Raw genomic sequence first — 8,024 nt, 5'->3', positions numbered from 1 at the left:
AAATTAAATTACTTAAGAATATAATATACTAATTATAGATGATTAGGAAGCCATACCAGAATGATCTATAATAATGCAAAACCAAAGTAGCAGTAACCCCAAATCCTTTTATTTGGAAGTTTTAATTTCTTCTAAATGTCAAGGTAAATTAACCCTTGAATTTCTGGAATTACCAAAAGGCACAAGAGAGAAGAATCATAGAACCATCCACACACTGATTAGCTATTCTACGATCAAAATGATTGATTGAGTTGATTGATGATTCTCTTTCAGGAGGGTGTTATGTTTTAATTATTCTTAACCATGTATGTGTAAATCAATGATTTCCAACTTTTTTATCATCAATTGACATTTTATTTTTTATATAAAAATCACTTTATTGTAATGAACTCACACATAGAAACATCATACAGTTAGAGTAACACAGCCACTCAAAAACCTTCCAAACTTTTCTAATGATATTTCATCCATTTTAAGTGCGCAGTATCTACAATTTACTCGTTCATTAACTCATTAACCCAATTTCTTATTACACACAGCAATGTACATGATAAAACACACATGGATAAAATTGCTTTAAAGTCATTTAATGATGGTATAAATCACATCTGCAGCCTCTGGCTTCTTCCTGTTTATTCCTGTTATCACATTGCAAAGAACAATAATATACACTTAAAGCAAGAAGCATTGCTGTTGATGTAAATCCATATTTCAAACATCTAATTTCAGTGGAAGAGAGACACAAACCATCAGCACTGCTAATTCCAGGGGTAACTCAGAATGCAGAAGGAACCTGGTCCACTCCTCCAACTTTCTACTGATGTTTGTATTTGGATCATTAATGTTAGCTTCTCCACCAAGATCCTTTCAAGATACTTTTCCAGCTTGGTTAAAACTGGGAAATACAATTTTCGATTCCTTAAGAGGGTATACACAAATGTCAATAAATGACATGTAAGGGCCAAGTGTTAAACCCACCCTAAACTCATGTGGGGGACCTCCCAGCATTCCCTCAGGACATCTGCCTAAAGGAGGCAAGTGAGGCTGCCCAGTGTCACTGTGTAAGGTGCATATTAGTGAAAGTTTTCTTTTGTAATAAGCAACATAAATAAATAGAAGCTCTAGCATTTCTTTTGCACAGCCTGCTCTGGAGAGGAGGAGGACAAACCCTCGTGAGAGACAGCCAAAGCCGTCATCTGAAGCATCTGACCTGCTTGCACATGGTGGGTCACAGTTAGGGGCCAGGCATACCAAGTACTTCAGCGTGATCAGCAGGAACTTCTGTGGAGCGTAGGGGATGAACTTCCTCTGCAAATAACATTTCTCACCATGGTGACTGGCTCATTCCTTTTCCTCTGAGCACCAACCATTCATGACCTCAGAAAACACCACTGACAGAAGTTGGTACAACATATTAATTTGTTAATCTTGAACACTTGCTCTGTCCTCAGGCCAAGATAAGATTGATCCTAAAGTCTAGGTTATTCTGGGAGGTACTGCAAAGAGTTGTCTGTTGGTTGAAGGTTATTGTGCCACTCGGCTGCATTTGTGACATGATGAGTGATACTGTAGCAAGCTGTGGACTTGATGCTGTGGGTTTCCTGTTTTTGTAACCTGTCTTGGAATGCCTGGGCTGCCACAACACAGCACCAGAGACTGGGCCACTTAATAAATGATTTCTCTCAATTGGGGCGGTTGAAAAGTCCAAGATCAAGAGTTGCTGGTGAAGACTCGCTTCCTTGCTTGGGTTTGCCTTCACGCTGTCTGGTCACACAGCCTTCCCTCAGTGCACACAGTGGAGCAGGCAGAGCTCCCTGCTGCCCCTCTCCACAGAGTTCTCCTCTGAGGGCCTCCCTTAACCTTCATTGCTTCAGTCAAGGCCTTGTCTCCAAATACAGGCACCTATGGGAGCTTAGAAGCAGAAACGTCAGAGACCCATGTTGGGTCTACAGCCTGGGCTACGTGCTTCTGACAAATCTTTGAGTTCCTTCTCTGTAACTGGCACTTGAACCAAATGGGTAGTCTCATTCTAGAGGAAGCAGCAAGTAATGTGTGCATGCATTTGTACATGTGTATGGCATGCATATGTATGTACCTATGCACATGCACATGCATGTGCAATTTTTTAAAAAGCTAAGCTGGTGGCACAGGCCTATAATCCCAGCTACTCAGGGAATAGAGATAGAAGGATCTCAAGTTCAAGGCCTGCCTGAGCTACCAAGGGAGTTCAAGGTCAAATGGCACCAACAGACCAGGGAAAGAATTACAAGGCCAACTTGGTGAGGCAATGTGTTCAATGAGGGGCTCAAGGACTACACAACCCAAAAGTTCCCCGGGCAACTTACAGGCAGCTCTAACACTGGGGAATTCCCCAGTTCCAAGGACAAAGCATGAAATTCTTCACTGAAGAATTCATTGGACAATTTATGAGTAGTTGAACTACCAGAGAGTCTCATCCACAGCAAGAGTTGACTGCTTATATAATTTTGTGGAAGATAAGGGGGCAGGTAGACCTCGAGAGCCTCCTGAGCTACCCTAACTCCTCTGTGGGGGAGGGTGAATAGGCCCAGTCTCCTGGGCGTTTTGTGTGAGTGATCACAGCTGCTCTGATTCAAGATTGCATTGCTCTTGTCCAGCCCAGAGGAAACAGTCACACAACACTGGCCATCATCTACCTCAAAATGAAAATAGGGCTGGACGTGGCTCCGTGGTGGAATGCTGGCCTAGCATGTGCTACCACAAAAAAAAAAAATGGGGGACGGACTGGAGTTAATTAGGCAGACACAAAGGCATGGGCTCTTTCAGAATGGGGTAAGGCACCACCTTTCTGACAGGACTAGAAATGGATGGTCCAGAGCCCAAGAAACACGGGCACAACAGTCAAAGAGAGAGACTACAGAGAAGCCAAAAAGGCTGGCAGGGTGCGGGAGGGGGCAGTGATGGAAGAAAAGGATGTAGGGAAGATGGCAGGGAGATCAGGTTGCAGAGGCCAAGGTCGACGGTGTCTTGTACGGGAGAGCAATGGGAATCCATTGCAGGCTTCCATAGGGCAGAGGGCTAGCGTGAGTTCAAATACAGCCACAGCTTGAGGGCAGCACGCACTCTTCACGGAGTCATAGACATGCTGGAAGTATTATGAGAAATGCTTTGCCACTTCATTGCGTAGTTCTAGAGCATAAACTTTGGAGATGATGCTATGCTGTGACGTCAAAAGGTTGGACATGCTTGTCTCCTGTATGATTATCAGGGCACCACCAAGAGCCAGAGGCTAAAGAGGGGCTTTTCCATACAGCCACATGGGCAATGCCCACTGAAGAGACAGCAGTCCTGGTGAAGCTGGAGTTTGAAAGTCCTTTTGAAGAGGGAGTCACCAGGATTTCCTAGTGGGTTGGTTACAGGATGCAAAAAGAAAGGTTACACACATATATATGCAGGCTTGAAATCATTCTGGGGTTCACATCAGAAGACGAATCTAAAAGCCAAACCTTTCCAAGTGTGACCTCCTAGCACACCACTTTCTGCATATAATTTGTCATGACTGTCACTAATCATCTTTACATGTATCGTAAACTTAGCAGCCACCACTTTGGAATGTGAGTTGCTAGAAGACAGGACTTGGGGCGCTCTGGTTCCCTCGTATCAGCCAGAGCTGTTGGTCTCCTTTAGTATCTCTAGTTAGCACTTTCTTCTTTTTTCCATTTTTTTATTTTTGTTTTTATTTTCAGTGTATGAGTGTTTTGTCTACATGTGTGTAAGTGCACCCATGTCATGCAGTGCGCACGGAGGCCAGAAGAGGGAGGCAGATCCCCTGGAGCTGGAGTTGCACACAGCTGTTAGCTGCCATGTGAGTGCTGAGATTCAAACCTATGTCCTCTGCAAGAGCAACCAGTTCTCTTAACAGCTGAGCCATCTCTCCAGCCCTAGTACTTTCTTCTTAGTTAGATTTTTACCCAGATCTGACATCTTAGGTATATTACATTTTTCACCCCTCTACTTAACAACATTGTTTTGAGTTGGAGGTCTTGCTATGTAGCCCAGATTGGCCTCTAACTCATGGCAATCCTCCTGCTTCAGAATCCCAAAGGTTCAGTTACAGACATGAACAATCACTGGGGCAATAATTCTTGTAAAATTACTATTCTTGGTCGGTTAATAGACACTGCTGGCCCTCATTATACAAGCGCCAATAAAAGCGATAAAACTGAGGAGTGAGGTCTAGATGATTTTAGAATCATTCACGAATGTAGCGGTGCCATCTCATAAACTTTTACACCAGTTGTTAAAAGACTCAGATCGATTTCCTTGTGTTTTCTTTACATCTTTCCTTCACATCATGAGGAGGTGCATGGTGTCCCTTCCTGGAGACAATCCAGACTCGGAGCTTGGTGCAGAACGCTTTACCGGCGCTAGTTTCTACAAGATTTTCGTTTGAAGATTAAGTTCCTTGGCCTCTTTTTGAAAGGTCACCAGGCTGGGGTTCCACAAGGTGAAGTTGCGGACGGAGGACCCCACATGATGAGCGGTTTGTGATATCAGCAGAGCCTGCAATGGACCCCTCTGGGCTCCAAAAACGCCCCCCACAAGGTAAAACCGGCCCTTAACTCAGCCAGAAACTTTCCCCAGACACGTTTTCCCCTAGTGGAAGGCCAGTAGCTGCGCCCCAACCTGACGCCTCCTGGGGTCCCGGAGGTGAGAGGTGGAATGCCAACCCAGGGTTTGGTGCAGCCCTCGGACCTGCAGGGCAGGGTGAGGGTCGCAGGCTCTTGTGCCTGGATCTGAGTCCCCAGACTGGGGGACTAGAAGGAGACCTGGGGGATGGGGGGATGGGAGAGGGGTGACACGTGGGGCGGAGGACGTGGCCCTGGGTTCTAGGACCCGCTTCACTACCGGCCCCCTCCTCCAGGTGATTCTCTGGGTAAGGTTGGAGAGCCACCAGGGCGTTGGGGAGGGTGGGGCCGGGGCGAGTGGAGGGGAGCCTGGGCGAGGACGGAGAGGGAGGCAGCTGTCCCCGCAGGCTTACAAAGCCAACCTCCCAGGGTAGAGTCCCCGGGTGGCGCGGGGCGCGGGGAGGGGAGGGGCGGGCGGGCGTGGTCAGGGGCTGGGCCCCGCCTCCCCATCTCCCGGACCGCCGGCTCCCAGAGCATCCCTTTGCACTCCTGGGACCCAGCGACGTGGCTGGCAGGTCCCAGCTGGGCGCCAGGAGCCTGGCCGCCCGGGCCATCGGGGCTCGGGACCCTCCATCCCACGGTCGCGCACAGGGCGCACTCCCCTGGCGCAGAGTTAGAGGGATAAATCCCGTCCCTGGGAGGAGATTAGGGTCTAGCACGTCCACACTCGGTCTCTGGACACCAGGCGCTACGTCCGAGGCTCCTAACCTCTGGCCCTCAGGTGACTCGGGATGGATTTTCTTGGTTTGCTAGTCCCGGGCTCCAAAAAAGGTTTGGGTCAAGAGTTAGACTGGTTCCGGGAGGCTTGTTCTACCCTGCTCTGCAGCACCCCATGGTGCCAGGCGGAGGAGTAGAGCGACAGGACTCATAACAAGTTTGAAGTGGAGCTGCGGGTGTAGCTCAGTTGGTAGGGTGCTGACTTAGCGTGCAGAGTGACCGGGTGGATGTAGCACTGAACACCAGGTGTGGAGGCACACGCCCGCAAACCCAACACGCCGGACACAAGGCAGCACGATCAGAAGTACAAATTCATCAGCTGTGTACTGAGGTTGAAGCCAGCCTGGGGTACAGAGACCCTGTCGAAGAAAAGGGGGAATAAGTAAATTTGAAATGGTACTTAGGGAACTTACTTTTTTAAACTCGTGATTTTTTTTTAATCCCGTGTGTGTGTGTGTGTGTGTGTGTGTGTGTGTGTGTGTGTGTGTGTGTGTGTGTCCATGAGTGCAGGCTTACACCGTGTATAGAAGTCAGAGGAAAACCTCAGGTCTCAGTCCTTGCCTTCTACCTTGTGGGGCTGGTGTTGTTCTCTGCCGCCCAGCACCCTGTAGGAAAGCTGGAATTGCTGGTACACACCCCAGCATCCCACTTTCTGTGCATTCCGGGGATTCAAACTCAGGTCTTTATCCTTGTACTGCAAGGTGTTTACCTATCGAGCCATCTCTTCAGCTCCTAAACTTGTGAATTTTCAAATCCAGGAAAATATAAACTTAGTTTGGATTACATTCATATACATGCATGATTTTTTAAAGAACTGGGAATAGTTGTTTTCATGAAAGGATGAAAGAGTCCTGCAGGTGTGTCATAGATCAATTCAGGAAAGTTGGTTGCTTCACTTTATGTCTTTTTATGGGCTGTGTCACTGTGGAAAGCCTGTCAAATTACCTTGCTGGTGGTGAGGTGTGGCCACCTGACCTGGGACAGAACCCAGTGTTTGTTTTTTTATAATTGGTGTTTGGTGCGTATGTGACCCTTGCCCCTTCCCAGGCTTCTTTGTTCGTGTCTGGCAGACGGGCACATTTGAGAGCACGGGAGTGTGGGGTAGCTTTCCCCATTAAAATGTTCAGTACTGGCAATTTAAAACTCAAAGTATTGTTTACCACCTGTCAGACTTCATGAGAATTATGAGTATTAACCAATAAAAGTGTTGTAGAATGCTTCCCAAATCTAAAATTCCATAAATATGCTAAATAGTAATAATCCACCCATTGTTAAATTTATGTTGCCTCTCGTGCGCACGGTGCACCTGAGATGATTTAGAATGTGCATGCTTCCTGTCAATTAAATGAGTTCGGAGAAAATAATGAGTTCCGTTCACATCTTATGAAACTTTGAAATACAATATCTCCCATAAGGCACTGCAGGTGGAGAACTGCAAAGTCAGTAGAACTTCACAAAACTGTACAGGATGGTGTTTGCCTTATGGTTGGGAGAAAAGAAACCTGGGAACTTGGGAACCAGAAATATTCAGGCCTGATTTGTTTTAGCCTGAACCTTAAATGTTTCCCGACTCCAGGGGAAAGTGTTCAGGGAAGGCACGCAGGTTGTGGGACAGCCTAGTAGCTGCCCCATTTAATCCCCAAAGTATGCCCCTTGGTGTTTTAAGGCTGAAGTTCAATCTGTGGTTTTGCTTAAAGGCAAGGAAGAAAATCTTCATTATTACTTGGATAAATTATTCCTTTTTCCAATAGCATGGGCTTGGTTTTTAAGCATCCTTAACACCAGCAATTATTTTAATATCCTGAAAATAACTGCCTTGTTCCCAGTGGATTGACTGGCAAGTTATCGTAGCATTGTTTTCTTAGCTGGTTTTTCATAATAAATTGTGTCAGTCCTCTGTTTACTGGAAACACAGAGCAAAACCTGCTTCCTGTAAGCTTATCTAGAGTGTAAATATTGGCATGACTCATCTCTTCTGTTTGATGAGCAACTCTTGATTCATGTCTAGCAGATTCACTTGTAAGCAGAACTGTGATGCTGAGGATGTTTTCCTTGACATCGTCCTGCCTGTGTGACCTTTGCTTTTCACTTCCTCTACATGGGTCCCTCGACAGACAACTGCTAAATCCCAGCCCAGGATCCCAGGCTTCCCTCTGCCACCCTCGCCCAGGTCACTCGGGCTCCACTGTGCTGTGCCTGGACTTTCCAGCAGCTTGGCATGGGTGAACAGGCCATGGTAAGGAACAAAAGATCCTGTGTTCCTTGGGTAGCTCTATATATCAGGCACAGAGCCACATTATCTCAAAACTTCTCCAGCAATCTGACGCAGTAGATACGTTTGACTCACAGTCAAACCAGGGCTCAAAAAACACTCTCATGTCAGGAACGAAACAAAGACAATCTAACTAGTGCTTCTTTCTGCATCCAAATCTCTGAGTGAGACATACTCCCATCCTGGGCTGAAGGGTATCCACCTTCTCCATTCACATCGCATCACTCATGAGCCCTTGAAACCCTCCAGGCTCCTGGACTCCTTCCTCCATTTTTAGAACAAGTGATCTCTCAGAGTTGGAAGACACCGCTCCAGATGCTGGTTGCCCAGCCCATTAGCTAGTCTTCGTTTGGGATTCAGGAGCATGC

Source organism: Nannospalax galili, unplaced genomic scaffold, assembly GCF_000622305.1.
Source record: "Nannospalax galili isolate Female #2095 unplaced genomic scaffold, S.galili_v1.0 scaffold178, whole genome shotgun sequence".
Lineage (NCBI taxonomy): Eukaryota > Metazoa > Chordata > Mammalia > Rodentia > Spalacidae > Nannospalax > Nannospalax galili.
Note: the sequence above shows the minus strand (reverse complement) of the source record.